Source organism: Hyla sarda, unplaced genomic scaffold, assembly GCF_029499605.1.
Source record: "Hyla sarda isolate aHylSar1 unplaced genomic scaffold, aHylSar1.hap1 scaffold_1167, whole genome shotgun sequence".
Lineage (NCBI taxonomy): Eukaryota > Metazoa > Chordata > Amphibia > Anura > Hylidae > Hyla > Hyla sarda.
In genome coordinates this window covers 23,853-38,701 of record NW_026607789.1, presented here as the reverse complement: position 1 = coordinate 38,701, position 14,849 = coordinate 23,853, and the positions used below count along the sequence as shown (strand labels likewise).

General features: G+C 46.2%; 7 non-coding genes across 7 annotated transcripts; all 7 read left to right on the top strand.

Moving 5' to 3' along the window:
• Positions 1–187: 187 nt before the first annotated feature.
• On the top strand, positions 188–378 carry LOC130302482 (U2 spliceosomal RNA). The gene has a single exon (XR_008852684.1). It is a non-coding gene; the product is annotated as a U2 spliceosomal RNA (small nuclear RNA).
• A 2,098-nt stretch (positions 379–2,476) lies between these two features.
• Positions 2,477–2,667, top strand: LOC130302443 (U2 spliceosomal RNA). The gene has a single exon (XR_008852646.1). It is a non-coding gene; the product is annotated as a U2 spliceosomal RNA (small nuclear RNA).
• Positions 2,668–4,756: 2,089 nt separating this feature from the next.
• LOC130302442 (U2 spliceosomal RNA) lies at positions 4,757–4,947 on the top strand. Its single transcript, XR_008852645.1, has one exon. It is a non-coding gene; the product is annotated as a U2 spliceosomal RNA (small nuclear RNA).
• A 2,096-nt stretch (positions 4,948–7,043) lies between these two features.
• On the top strand, positions 7,044–7,234 carry LOC130302441 (U2 spliceosomal RNA). Its single transcript, XR_008852644.1, has one exon. It is a non-coding gene; the product is annotated as a U2 spliceosomal RNA (small nuclear RNA).
• A 2,086-nt stretch (positions 7,235–9,320) lies between these two features.
• On the top strand, positions 9,321–9,511 carry LOC130302440 (U2 spliceosomal RNA). The gene has a single exon (XR_008852643.1). It is a non-coding gene; the product is annotated as a U2 spliceosomal RNA (small nuclear RNA).
• Positions 9,512–11,606: 2,095 nt separating this feature from the next.
• LOC130302439 (U2 spliceosomal RNA) lies at positions 11,607–11,797 on the top strand. The gene has a single exon (XR_008852642.1). It is a non-coding gene; the product is annotated as a U2 spliceosomal RNA (small nuclear RNA).
• A 2,092-nt stretch (positions 11,798–13,889) lies between these two features.
• Positions 13,890–14,080, top strand: LOC130302481 (U2 spliceosomal RNA). Its single transcript, XR_008852683.1, has one exon. It is a non-coding gene; the product is annotated as a U2 spliceosomal RNA (small nuclear RNA).
• Positions 14,081–14,849: the final 769 nt, after the last annotated feature.

Below are 14,849 nucleotides of genomic sequence, written 5' to 3'. Positions count from 1 at the left end.
GAGTGCAATGGGCCCCTGTCTTGCTGCTTAGCAATAATGGTATGGGTTTAGGTTCTGCTGTGTGTACTGGTGGTTGACTGCCCCCCAGCCCAGAGTGTGCATGGAAAATTGTCTGGCAGCCTCCCTGACAGCAAGCAGTGATAGTGCCCATGAAGGGCACCTTGTTGGGCCCGCCCCTTTCACGGTTATCGCTTCTCGGCCTTTTGGCTAAGATCAAGTGTAGTATCTGTTCTTATCAGTTTAATATCTGATACGTCCCCTATCTGGGGACCATATATTAAATGGATTTTTGAGAACGGGGACCGATTTCGAAGCTTGCTTCCGTCGCCCTATGCATTGACCCGATATGGCAGTATCTTCGGGTACAGTGCACCACCCCCTTACAGGGTTAAAAAGAAAGATTCCTACTTTCATTGCTACCTGCTTGCTGGCTAGCCAGCTAGCCAGCCCTGTGGGCCTTGCTGCTGCTGCAGCCAAAAAACAAAAGGTGGTGCTGCTGCTGCTTCTGCTGCTTCTGCTTCTGCTTGTGTCTGGCCGCTGTTGGAGCGTCCAGGCACAGGACTTCTGCTGCTGCTGACTAAATGGCCTCCTTAATTGGATCATTTGAGTAGCCAGCACACCTGTGCAGGTAGGGCATGACATGATAGGCAGCTGCCTTGATAGCGGGTGGGTGCTGAATGTTCCTAATTGACAAAATAAGATTAATGCTTATGAAGAAATATAAAATCTCATCCCTTCCCCAATATCGCGCCACACCCCTACCCCTTAATTCCCTGGTTGAACTTGATGGACATATGTCTTTTTTCGACCGTACTAACTATGTAACTATGTAACATAACATGGGGGGGGTCTCCTGGCTGTTCACACAGGTGTGTCATTGCTGTACATTGACCATGCATTGCTTCTGTGGTATTGCAAAGGCAAAGACAAATGCTTCCAGCCATCCATTGCACTAATGGATTGGTCATCAGCTGGCTGTCTATGTCCCGCATCAATATAGACCAAAGTACAGAGGGTTAGGCTATGCTATTGTGCACCTACCTGATGCATCAGAAGGTGCGAGGCCCTTGCTAAATTCTGTGCACAGACTTTGAGATCTATACTTTAGACTGTATCTAAACCTGCTCCAACATGGACTGACATTCTGGCCTACTTTCAGCCGATGCGACTTGTCTGTCGCTGAACAGTCGCTTTTTATGTATTCAGCACCTATGTATAATGTTGTAAAAATGCTCTAGAAGCTAAAGTCGCAGAAATGTCACACATATTTGGCCTGCAACTTTCTGTGCGACAAATTCAGACAGGAAAAATCAGTATAAATCCTTAGAAAATTATCCCCCAGTGTCTCCATCTGCTGGCGGTATTGAATAAGCATTGCTGCACTGATGGGGTATGCATTAGACGAAAAAAAAGAAGAAAAAGAAGAATAATACGCCCAGAAAAGAGGCGAAAAGGAGAAAAACGTAAAAAAAACGTGAAAAAAAAGTAAGAGGAAGAGAAGGGAAAAAAAGGTGGAAATGGGTTTAAAAGTGATTTCGGCGGAGAAATATATATATATATATATATATATATATATATATATATATATATATATATATATATACGCGCACACACACACATATATATAAACGTATTCTCCGTTGAGATATTGCAGCCGCTGCTGTGTCCAGGCCCAGGAGCCTTAGCACTGTGCTGTGATGTCACTCAATACCACTGACATCACTAGGTGTAAACAACATCTCTCCTTTGCTGTGTATGTGACTATGGAGCTGTTTGGTGATGTCGTCTATTATGGCCTTCATAGAAGCAACAGGAGATTGTTGCATCCATCTAGAACCCTCAGAACTACAGTGCTATGATGTCACTCACTTCCACAGGCCTTGCAGAGTGTAAACAACAACAACCCAGCTTTGTTGTGTATGTAACCATAGGGATTTGTGATGTCACCTAGAACCTTCACAGCAGCGACAGCTTTATGAGGAGCATCAGCACTGCTCTGCCTGAGCAGAACCATCACCGCCATAGGTTGTCAAATAACCCGGGTTTAACCCACACAGGTAAGTCCAATGGGGTGCAGGCATGTCCTCTATGCTTACAGCTTCCCGTGGGTGTTGGTTTGATACCGTTTGGGGACAGCCAAGGAGGCATCTGCAGGCAACAAAGGTAGGTGTGTGCTTGTGTGTGTGTTTCCTATGCAGATCCTAAGCCCAGTGTCACATGCAAGTAGGAGGAGTAAGAAGGGTTCCTGGCAAATCCGGGTTATGGATTGCATTTAAAAAGGCCCCGTGGGAGTGCAATGGGCCCCTGTCTTGCTGCTTAGCAATAATGGTATGGGTTTAGGTTCTGCTGTGTGTACTGGTGGTTGACTGCCCCCCAGCCCAGAGTGTGCATGGAAAATTGTCTGGCAGCCTCCCTGACAGCAAGCAGTGATAGTGCCCATGAAGGGCACCTTGTTGGGCCCGCCCCTTTCACGGTTATCGCTTCTCGGCCTTTTGGCTAAGATCAAGTGTAGTATCTGTTCTTATCAGTTTAATATCTGATACGTCCCCTATCTGGGGACCATATATTAAATGGATTTTTGAGAACGGGGGCCGATTTCGAAGCTTGCTTCCGTCGCCCTATGCATTGACCCGATATGGCAGTATCTTCGGGTACAGTGCACCACCCCCTTACAGGGTTAAAAAGAAAGATTCCTACTTTCATTGCTACCTGCTTGCTGGCTAGCCAGCTAGCCAGCCCTGTGGGCCTTGCTGCTGCTGCAGCCAAAAAACAAAAGGTGGTGCTGCTGCTGCTTCTGCTGCTTCTGCTTCTGCTTGTGTCTGGCCGCTGTTGGAGCGTCCAGGCACAGGACTTCTGCTGCTGCTGACTAAATGGCCTCCTTAATTGGATCATTTGAGTAGCCAGCACACCTGTGCAGGTAGGGCATGACATGATAGGCAGCTGCCTTGATAGCGGGTGGGTGCTGAATGTTCCTAATTGACAAAATAAGATTAATGCTTATGAAGAAATATAAAATCTCATCCCTTCCCCAATATCGCGCCACACCCCTACCCCTTAATTCCCTGGTTGAACTTGATGGACATATGTCTTTTTTCGACCGTACTAACTATGTAACTATGTAACATAACATGGGGGGGGGGGGTCTCCTGGCTGTTCACACAGGTGTGTCATTGCTGTACATTGACCATGCATTGCTTCTGTGGTATTGCAAAGGCAAAGACAAATGCTTCCAGCCATCCATTGCACTAATGGATTGGTCATCAGCTGGCTGTCTATGTCCCGCATCAATATAGACCAAAGTACAGAGGGTTAGGCTATGCTATTGTGCACCTACCTGATGCATCAGAAGGTGCGAGGCCCTTGCTAAATTCTGTGCACAGACTTTGAGATCTATACTTTAGACTGTATCTAAACCTGCTCCAACATGGACTGACATTCTGGCCTACTTTCAGCCGATGCGACTTGTCTGTCGCTGAACAGTCGCTTTTTATGTATTCAGCACCTATGTATAATGTTGTAAAAATGCTCTAGAAGCTAAAGTCGCAGAAATGTCACACATATTTGGCCTGCAACTTTCTGTGCGACAAATTCAGACAGGAAAAATCAGTATAAATCCTTAGAAAATTATCCCCCAGTGTCTCCATCTGCTGGCGGTATTGAATAAGCATTGCTGCACTGATGGGGTATGCATTAGACGAAAAAAAAGAAGAAAAAGAAGAATAATACGCCCAGAAAAGAGGCGAAAAGGAGAAAAACGTAAAAAAACGTGAAAAAAAAGTAAGAGGAAGAGAAGGGAAAAAAAGGTGGAAATGGGTTTAAAAGTGATTTCGGCGGAGAAATATATATATATATATATATATATATATATATATATATATATATATGCGCACACACACACATATATATAAACGTATTCTCCGTTGAGATATTGCAGCCGCTGCTGTGTCCAGGCCCAGGAGCCTTAGCACTGTGCTGTGATGTCACTCAATACCACTGACATCACTAGGTGTAAACAACATCTCTCCTTTGCTGTGTATGTTACTATGGAGCTGTTTGGTGATGTCGTCTATTATGGCCTTCATAGAAGCAACAGGAGATTGTTGCATCCATCTAGAACCCTCAGAACTACAGTGCTATGATGTCACTCACTTCCACAGGCCTTGCAGAGTGTAAACAACAACAACCCAGCTTTGTTGTGTATGTAACCATAGGGATTTGTGATGTCACCTAGAACCTTCACAGCAGCGACAGCTTTATGAGGAGCATCAGCACTGCTCTGCCTGAGCAGAACCATCACCGCCATAGGTTGTCAAATAACCCGGATTTAACCCACACAGGTAAGTCCAATGGGGTGCAGGCATGTCCTCTATGCTTACAGCTTCCCGTGGGTGTTGGTTTGATACCGTTTGGGGACAGCCAAGGAGGCATCTGCAGGCAACAAAGGTAGGTGTGTGCTTGTGTGTGTGTTTCCTATGCAGATCCTAAGCCCAGTGTCACATGCAAGTAGGAGGAGTAAGAAGGGTTCCTGGCAAATCCGGGTTATGGATTGCATTTAAAAAGGCCCCGTGGGAGTGCAATGGGCCCCTGTCTTGCTGCTTAGCAATAATGGTATGGGTTTAGGTTCTGCTGTGTGTACTGGTGGTTGACTGCCCCCCAGCCCAGAGTGTGCATGGAAAATTGTCTGGCAGCCTCCCTGACAGCAAGCAGTGATAGTGCCCATGAAGGGCACCTTGTTGGGCCCGCCCCTTTCACGGTTATCGCTTCTCGGCCTTTTGGCTAAGATCAAGTGTAGTATCTGTTCTTATCAGTTTAATATCTGATACGTCCCCTATCTGGGGACCATATATTAAATGGATTTTTGAGAACGGGGGCCGATTTCGAAGCTTGCTTCCGTCGCCCTATGCATTGACCCGATATGGCAGTATCTTCGGGTACAGTGCACCACCCCCTTACAGGGTTAAAAAGAAAGATTCCTACTTTCATTGCTACCTGCTTGCTGGCTAGCCAGCTAGCCAGCCCTGTGGGCCTTGCTGCTGCTGCAGCCAAAAAACAAAAGGTGGTGCTGCTGCTGCTTCTGCTGCTTCTGCTTCTGCTTGTGTCTGGCCGCTGTTGGAGCGTCCAGGCACAGGACTTCTGCTGCTGCTGACTAAATGGCCTGCTTAATTGGATCATTTGAGTAGCCAGCACACCTGTGCAGGTAGGGCATGACATGATAGGCAGCTGCCTTGATAGCGGGTGGGTGCTGAATGTTCCTAATTGACAAAATAAGATTAATGCTTATGAAGAAATATAAAATCTCATCCCTTCCCCAATATCGCGCCACACCCCTACCCCTTAATTCCCTGGTTGAACTTGATGGACATATGTCTTTTTTCGACCGTACTAACTATGTAACTATGTAACATAACATGGGGGGGGGGGGGGGGGGGTCTCCTGGCTGTTCACACAGGTGTGTCATTGCTGTACATTGACCATGCATTGCTTCTGTGGTATTGCAAAGGCAAAGACAAATGCTTCCAGCCATCCATTGCACTAATGGATTGGTCATCAGCTGGCTGTCTATGTCCCGCATCAATATAGACCAAAGTACAGAGGGTTAGGCTATGCTATTGTGCACCTACCTGATGCATCAGAAGGTGCGAGGCCCTTGCTAAATTCTGTGCACAGACTTTGAGATCTATACTTTAGACTGTATCTAAACCTGCTCCAACATGGACTGACATTCTGGCCTTTCAGCCGATGCGACTTGTCTGTCGCTGAACAGTCGCTTTTTATGTATTCAGCACCTATGTATAATGTTGTAAAAATGCTCTAGAAGCTAAAGTCGCAGAAATGTCACACATATTTGGCCTGCAACTTTCTGTGCGACAAATTCAGACAGGAAAAATCAGTATAAATCCTTAGAAAATTATCCCCCAGTGTCTCCATCTGCTGGCGGTATTGAATAAGCATTGCTGCACTGATGGGGTATGCATTAGACGAAAAAAAAAGAAGAAAAAGAAGAATAATACGCCCAGAAAAGAGGCGAAAAGGAGAAAAACGTAAAAAAACGTGAAAAAAAAGTAAGAGGAAGAGAAGGGAAAAAAAGGTGGAAATGGGTTTAAAAGTGATTTCGGCGGAGAAATATATATATATATATATATATATATATATATATATATATATATATACGCGCACACACACACATATATATAAACGTATTCTCCGTTGAGATATTGCAGCCGCTGCTGTGTCCAGGCCCAGGAGCCTTAGCACTGTGCTGTGATGTCACTCAATACCACTGACATCACTAGGTGTAAACAACATCTCTCCTTTGCTGTGTATGTGACTATGGAGCTGTTTGGTGATGTCGTCTATTATGGCCTTCATAGAAGCAACAGGAGATTGTTGCATCCATCTAGAACCCTCAGAACTACAGTGCTATGATGTCACTCACTTCCACAGGCCTTGCAGAGTGTAAACAACAACAACCCAGCTTTGTTGTGTATGTAACCATAGGGATTTGTGATGTCACCTAGAACCTTCACAGCAGCGACAGCTTTATGAGGAGCATCAGCACTGCTCTGCCTGAGCAGAACCATCACCGCCATAGGTTGTCAAATAACCCGGGTTTAACCCACACAGGTAAGTCCAATGGGGTGCAGGCATGTCCTCTATGCTTACAGCTTCCCGTGGGTGTTGGTTTGATACCGTTTGGGGACAGCCAAGGAGGCATCTGCAGGCAACAAAGGTAGGTGTGTGCTTGTGTGTGTGTTTCCTATGCAGATCCTAAGCCCAGTGTCACATGCAAGTAGGAGGAGTAAGAAGGGTTCCTGGCAAATCCGGGTTATGGATTGCATTTAAAAAGGCCCCGTGGGAGTGCAATGGGCCCCTGTCTTGCTGCTTAGCAATAATGGTATGGGTTTAGGTTCTGCTGTGTGTACTGGTGGTTGACTGCCCCCCAGCCCAGAGTGTGCATGGAAAATTGTCTGGCAGCCTCCCTGACAGCAAGCAGTGATAGTGCCCATGAAGGGCACCTTGTTGGGCCCGCCCCTTTCACGGTTATCGCTTCTCGGCCTTTTGGCTAAGATCAAGTGTAGTATCTGTTCTTATCAGTTTAATATCTGATACGTCCCCTATCTGGGGACCATATATTAAATGGATTTTTGAGAACGGGGGCCGATTTCGAAGCTTGCTTCCGTCGCCCTATGCATTGACCCGATATGGCAGTATCTTCGGGTACAGTGCACCACCCCCTTACAGGGTTAAAAAGAAAGATTCCTACTTTCATTGCTACCTGCTTGCTGGCTAGCCAGCTAGCCAGCCCTGTGGGCCTTGCTGCTGCTGCAGCCAAAAAACAAAAGGTGGTGCTGCTGCTGCTTCTGCTGCTTCTGCTTCTGCTTGTGTCTGGCCGCTGTTGGAGCGTCCAGGCACAGGACTTCTGCTGCTGCTGACTAAATGGCCTCCTTAATTGGATCATTTGAGTAGCCAGCACACCTGTGCAGGTAGGGCATGACATGATAGGCAGCTGCCTTGATAGCGGGTGGGTGCTGAATGTTCCTAATTGACAAAATAAGATTAATGCTTATGAAGAAATATAAAATCTCATCCCTTCCCCAATATCGCGCCACACCCCTACCCCTTAATTCCCTGGTTGAACTTGATGGACATATGTCTTTTTTCGACCGTACTAACTATGTAACTATGTAACATAACATGGGGGGGGGGGGTCTCCTGGCTGTTCACACAGGTGTGTCATTGCTGTACATTGACCATGCATTGCTTCTGTGGTATTGCAAAGGCAAAGACAAATGCTTCCAGCCATCCATTGCACTAATGGATTGGTCATCAGCTGGCTGTCTATGTCCCGCATCAATATAGACCAAAGTACAGAGGGTTAGGCTATGCTATTGTGCACCTACCTGATGCATCAGAAGGTGCGAGGCCCTTGCTAAATTCTGTGCACAGACTTTGAGATCTATACTTTAGACTGTATCTAAACCTGCTCCAACATGGACTGACATTCTGGCCTACTTTCAGCCGATGCGACTTGTCTGTCGCTGAACAGTCGCTTTTTATGTATTCAGCACCTATGTATAATGTTGTAAAAATGCTCTAGAAGCTAAAGTCGCAGAAATGTCACACATATTTGGCCTGCAACTTTCTGTGCGACAAATTCAGACAGGAAAAATCAGTATAAATCCTTAGAAAATTATCCCCCAGTGTCTCCATCTGCTGGCGGTATTGAATAAGCATTGCTGCACTGATGGGGTATGCATTAGACGAAAAAAAAGAAGAAAAAGAAGAATAATACGCCCAGAAAAGAGGCGAAAAGGAGAAAAACGTAAAAAAACGTGAAAAAAAAGTAAGAGGAAGAGAAGGGAAAAAAAGGTGGAAATGGGTTTAAAAGTGATTTCGGCGGAGAATATATATATATATATATATATATATATATATATATATATATATGCGCACACACACACATATATATAAACGTATTCTCCGTTGAGATATTGCAGCCGCTGCTGTGTCCAGGCCCAGGAGCCTTAGCACTGTGCTGTGATGTCACTCAATACCACTGACATCACTAGGTGTAAACAACATCTCTCCTTTGCTGTGTATGTTACTATGGAGCTGTTTGGTGATGTCGTCTATTATGGCCTTCATAGAAGCAACAGGAGATTGTTGCATCCATCTAGAACCCTCAGAACTACAGTGCTATGATGTCACTCACTTCCACAGGCCTTGCAGAGTGTAAACAACAACAACCCAGCTTTGTTGTGTATGTAACCATAGGGATTTGTGATGTCACCTAGAACCTTCACAGCAGCGACAGCTTTATGAGGAGCATCAGCACTGCTCTGCCTGAGCAGAACCATCACCGCCATAGGTTGTCAAATAACCCGGATTTAACCCACACAGGTAAGTCCAATGGGGTGCAGGCATGTCCTCTATGCTTACAGCTTCCCGTGGGTGTTGGTTTGATACCGTTTGGGGACAGCCAAGGAGGCATCTGCAGGCAACAAAGGTAGGTGTGTGCTTGTGTGTGTGTTTCCTATGCAGATCCTAAGCCCAGTGTCACATGCAAGTAGGAGGAGTAAGAAGGGTTCCTGGCAAATCCGGGTTATGGATTGCATTTAAAAAGGCCCCGTGGGAGTGCAATGGGCCCCTGTCTTGCTGCTTAGCAATAATGGTATGGGTTTAGGTTCTGCTGTGTGTACTGGTGGTTGACTGCCCCCCAGCCCAGAGTGTGCATGGAAAATTGTCTGGCAGCCTCCCTGACAGCAAGCAGTGATAGTGCCCATGAAGGGCACCTTGTTGGGCCCGCCCCTTTCACGGTTATCGCTTCTCGGCCTTTTGGCTAAGATCAAGTGTAGTATCTGTTCTTATCAGTTTAATATCTGATACGTCCCCTATCTGGGGACCATATATTAAATGGATTTTTGAGAACGGGGGCCGATTTCGAAGCTTGCTTCCGTCGCCCTATGCATTGACCCGATATGGCAGTATCTTCGGGTACAGTGCACCACCCCCTTACAGGGTTAAAAAGAAAGATTCCTACTTTCATTGCTACCTGCTTGCTGGCTAGCCAGCTAGCCAGCCCTGTGGGCCTTGCTGCTGCTGCAGCCAAAAAACAAAAGGTGGTGCTGCTGCTGCTTCTGCTGCTTCTGCTTCTGCTTGTGTCTGGCCGCTGTTGGAGCGTCCAGGCACAGGACTTCTGCTGCTGCTGACTAAATGGCCTCCTTAATTGGATCATTTGAGTAGCCAGCACACCTGTGCAGGTAGGGCATGACATGATAGGCAGCTGCCTTGATAGCGGGTGGGTGCTGAATGTTCCTAATTGACAAAATAAGATTAATGCTTATGAAGAAATATAAAATCTCATCCCTTCCCCAATATCGCGCCACACCCCTACCCCTTAATTCCCTGGTTGAACTTGATGGACATATGTCTTTTTTCGACCGTACTAACTATGTAACTATGTAACATAACATGGGGGGGGGGGGGGGGTCTCCTGGCTGTTCACACAGGTGTGTCATTGCTGTACATTGACCATGCATTGCTTCTGTGGTATTGCAAAGGCAAAGACAAATGCTTCCAGCCATCCATTGCACTAATGGATTGGTCATCAGCTGGCTGTCTATGTCCCGCATCAATATAGACCAAAGTACAGAGGGTTAGGCTATGCTATTGTGCACCTACCTGATGCATCAGAAGGTGCGAGGCCCTTGCTAAATTCTGTGCACAGACTTTGAGATCTATACTTTAGACTGTATCTAAACCTGCTCCAACATGGACTGACATTCTGGCCTACTTTCAGCCGATGCGACTTGTCTGTCGCTGAACAGTCGCTTTTTATGTATTCAGCACCTATGTATAATGTTGTAAAAATGCTCTAGAAGCTAAAGTCGCAGAAATGTCACACATATTTGGCCTGCAACTTTCTGTGCGACAAATTCAGACAGGAAAAATCAGTATAAATCCTTAGAAAATTATCCCCCAGTGTCTCCATCTGCTGGCGGTATTGAATAAGCATTGCTGCACTGATGGGGTATGCATTAGACGAAAAAAAAGAAGAAAAAGAAGAATAATACGCCCAGAAAAGAGGCGAAAAGGAGAAAAACGTAAAAAAACGTGAAAAAAAAGTAAGAGGAAGAGAAGGGAAAAAAAGGTGGAAATGGGTTTAAAAGTGATTTCGGCGGAGAAATATATATATATATATATATATATATATATATATATATATATATATACGCGCACACACACACATATATATAAACGTATTCTCCGTTGAGATATTGCAGCCGCTGCTGTGTCCAGGCCCAGGAGCCTTAGCACTGTGCTGTGATGTCACTCAATACCACTGACATCACTAGGTGTAAACAACATCTCTCCTTTGCTGTGTATGTGACTATGGAGCTGTTTGGTGATGTCGTCTATTATGGCCTTCATAGAAGCAACAGGAGATTGTTGCATCCATCTAGAACCCTCAGAACTACAGTGCTATGATGTCACTCACTTCCACAGGCCTTGCAGAGTGTAAACAACAACAACCCAGCTTTGTTGTGTATGTAACCATAGGGATTTGTGATGTCACCTAGAACCTTCACAGCAGCGACAGCTTTATGAGGAGCATCAGCACTGCTCTGCCTGAGCAGAACCATCACCGCCATAGGTTGTCAAATAACCCGGATTTAACCCACACAGGTAAGTCCAATGGGGTGCAGGCATGTCCTCTATGCTTACAGCTTCCCGTGGGTGTTGGTTTGATACCGTTTGGGGACAGCCAAGGAGGCATCTGCAGGCAACAAAGGTAGGTGTGTGCTTGTGTGTGTGTTTCCTATGCAGATCCTAAGCCCAGTGTCACATGCAAGTAGGAGGAGTAAGAAGGGTTCCTGGCAAATCCGGGTTATGGATTGCATTTAAAAAGGCCCCGTGGGAGTGCAATGGGCCCCTGTCTTGCTGCTTAGCAATAATGGTATGGGTTTAGGTTCTGCTGTGTGTACTGGTGGTTGACTGCCCCCCAGCCCAGAGTGTGCATGGAAAATTGTCTGGCAGCCTCCCTGACAGCAAGCAGTGATAGTGCCCATGAAGGGGACCTTGTTGGGCCCGCCCCTTTCACGGTTATCGCTTCTCGGCCTTTTGGCTAAGATCAAGTGTAGTATCTGTTCTTATCAGTTTAATATCTGATACGTCCCCTATCTGGGGACCATATATTAAATGGATTTTTGAGAACGGGGGCCGATTTCGAAGCTTGCTTCCGTCGCCCTATGCATTGACCCGATATGGCAGTATCTTCGGGTACAGTGCACCACCCCCTTACAGGGTTAAAAAGAAAGATTCCTACTTTCATTGCTACCTGCTTGCTGGCTAGCCAGCTAGCCAGCCCTGTGGGCCTTGCTGCTGCTGCAGCCAAAAAACAAAAGGTGGTGCTGCTGCTGCTTCTGCTGCTTCTGCTTCTGCTTGTGTCTGGCCGCTGTTGGAGCGTCCAGGCACAGGACTTCTGCTGCTGCTGACTAAATGGCCTCCTTAATTGGATCATTTGAGTAGCCAGCACACCTGTGCAGGTAGGGCATGACATGATAGGCAGCTGCCTTGATAGCGGGTGGGTGCTGAATGTTCCTAATTGACAAAATAAGATTAATGCTTATGAAGAAATATAAAATCTCATCCCTTCCCCAATATCGCGCCACACCCCTACCCCTTAATTCCCTGGTTGAACTTGATGGACATATGTCTTTTTTCGACCGTACTAACTATGTAACTATGTAACATAACATGGGGGGGGGGGGGGGTCTCCTGGCTGTTCACACAGGTGTGTCATTGCTGTACATTGACCATACATTGCTTCTGTGGTATTGCAAAGGCAAAGACAAATGCTTCCAGCCATCCATTGCACTAATGGATTGGTCATCAGCTGGCTGTCTATGTCCCGCATCAATATAGACCAAAGTACAGAGGGTTAGGCTATGCTATTGTGCACCTACCTGATGCATCAGAAGGTGCGAGGCCCTTGCTAAATTCTGTGCACAGACTTTGAGATCTATACTTTAGACTGTATCTAAACCTGCTCCAACATGGACTGACATTCTGGCCTACTTTCAGCCGATGCGACTTGTCTGTCGCTGAACAGTCGCTTTTTATGTATTCAGCACCTATGTATAATGTTGTAAAAATGCTCTAGAAGCTAAAGTCGCAGAAATGTCACACATATTTGGCCTGCAACTTTCTGTGCGACAAATTCAGACAGGAAAAATCAGTATAAATCCTTAGAAAATTATCCCCCAGTGTCTCCATCTGCTGGCGGTATTGAATAAGCATTGCTGCACTGATGGGGTATGCATTAGACGAAAAAAAAGAAGAAAAAGAAGAATAATACGCCCAGAAAAGAGGCGAAAAGGAGAAAAACGTAAAAAAACGTGAAAAAAAAGTAAGAGGAAGAGAAGGGAAAAAAAGGTGGAAATGGGTTTAAAAGTGATTTCGGCGGAGAAATATATATATATATATATATATATATATATATATATATATATATACGCGCACACACACACATATATATAAACGTATTCTCCGTTGAGATATTACAGCCGCTGCTGTGTCCAGGCCCAGGAGCCTTAGCACTGTGCTGTGATGTCACTCAATACCACTGACATCACTAGGTGTAAACAACATCTCTCCTTTGCTGTGTATGTGACTATGGAGCTGTTTGGTGATGTCGTCTATTATGGCCTTCATAGAAGCAACAGGAGATTGTTGCATCCATCTAGAACCCTCAGAACTACAGTGCTATGATGTCACTCACTTCCACAGGCCTTGCAGAGTGTAAACAACAACAACCCAGCTTTGTTGTGTATGTAACCATAGGGATTTGTGATGTCACCTAGAACCTTCACAGCAGCGACAGCTTTATGAGGAGCATCAGCACTGCTCTGCCTGAGCAGAACCATCACCGCCATAGGTTGTCAAATAACCCGGATTTAACCCACACAGGTAAGTCCAATGGGGTGCAGGCATGTCCTCTATGCTTACAGCTTCCCGTGGGTGTTGGTTTGATACCGTTTGGGGACAGCCAAGGAGGCATCTGCAGGCAACAAAGGTAGGTGTGTGCTTGTGTGTGTGTTTCCTATGCAGATCCTAAGCCCAGTGTCACATGCAAGTAGGAGGAGTAAGAAGGGTTCCTGGCAAATCCGGGTTATGGATTGCATTTAAAAAGGCCCCGTGGGAGTGCAATGGGCCCCTGTCTTGCTGCTTAGCAATAATGGTATGGGTTTAGGTTCTGCTGTGTGTACTGGTGGTTGACTGCCCCCCAGCCCAGAGTGTGCATGGAAAATTGTCTGGCAGCCTCCCTGACAGCAAGCAGTGATAGTGCCCATGAAGGGCACCTTGTTGGGCCCGCCCCTTTCACGGTTATCGCTTCTCGGCCTTTTGGCTAAGATCAAGTGTAGTATCTGTTCTTATCAGTTTAATATCTGATACGTCCCCTATCTGGGGACCATATATTGAATGGATTTTTGAGAACGGGGGCCGATTTCGAAGCTTGCTTCCGTCGCCCTATGCATTGACCCGATATGGCAGTATCTTCGGGTACAGTGCACCACCCCCTTACAGGGTTAAAAAGAAAGATTCCTACTTTCATTGCTACCTGCTTGCTGGCTAGCCAGCTAGCCAGCCCTGTGGGCCTTGCTGCTGCTGCAGCCAAAAAACAAAAGGTGGTGCTGCTGCTGCTTCTGCTGCTTCTGCTTCTGCTTGTGTCTGGCCGCTGTTGGAGCGTCCAGGCACAGGACTTCTGCTGCTGCTGACTAAATGGCCTCCTTAATTGGATCATTTGAGTAGCCAGCACACCTGTGCAGGTAGGGCATGACATGATAGGCAGCTGCCTTGATAGCGGGTGGGTGCTGAATGTTCCTAATTGACAAAATAAGATTAATGCTTATGAAGAAATATAAAATCTCATCCCTTCCCCAATATCGCGCCACACCCCTACCCCTTAATTCCCTGGTTGAACTTGATGGACATATGTCTTTTTTCGACCGTACTAACTATGTAACTATGTAACATAACATGGGGGGGGGGGGGGGTCTCCTGGCTGTTCACACAGGTGTGTCATTGCTGTACATTGACCATGCATTGCTTCTGTGGTATTGCAAAGGCAAAGACAAATGCTTCCAGCCATCCATTGCACTAATGGATTGGTCATCAGCTGGCTGTCTATGTCCCGCATCAATATAGACCAAAGTACAGAGGGTTAGGCTATGCTATTGTGCACCTACCTGATGCATCAGAAGGTGCGAGGCCCTTGCTAAATTCTGTGCACAGACTTTGAGATCTATACTTTAGACTGTATCTAAACCTGCTCCAACATGGACTGA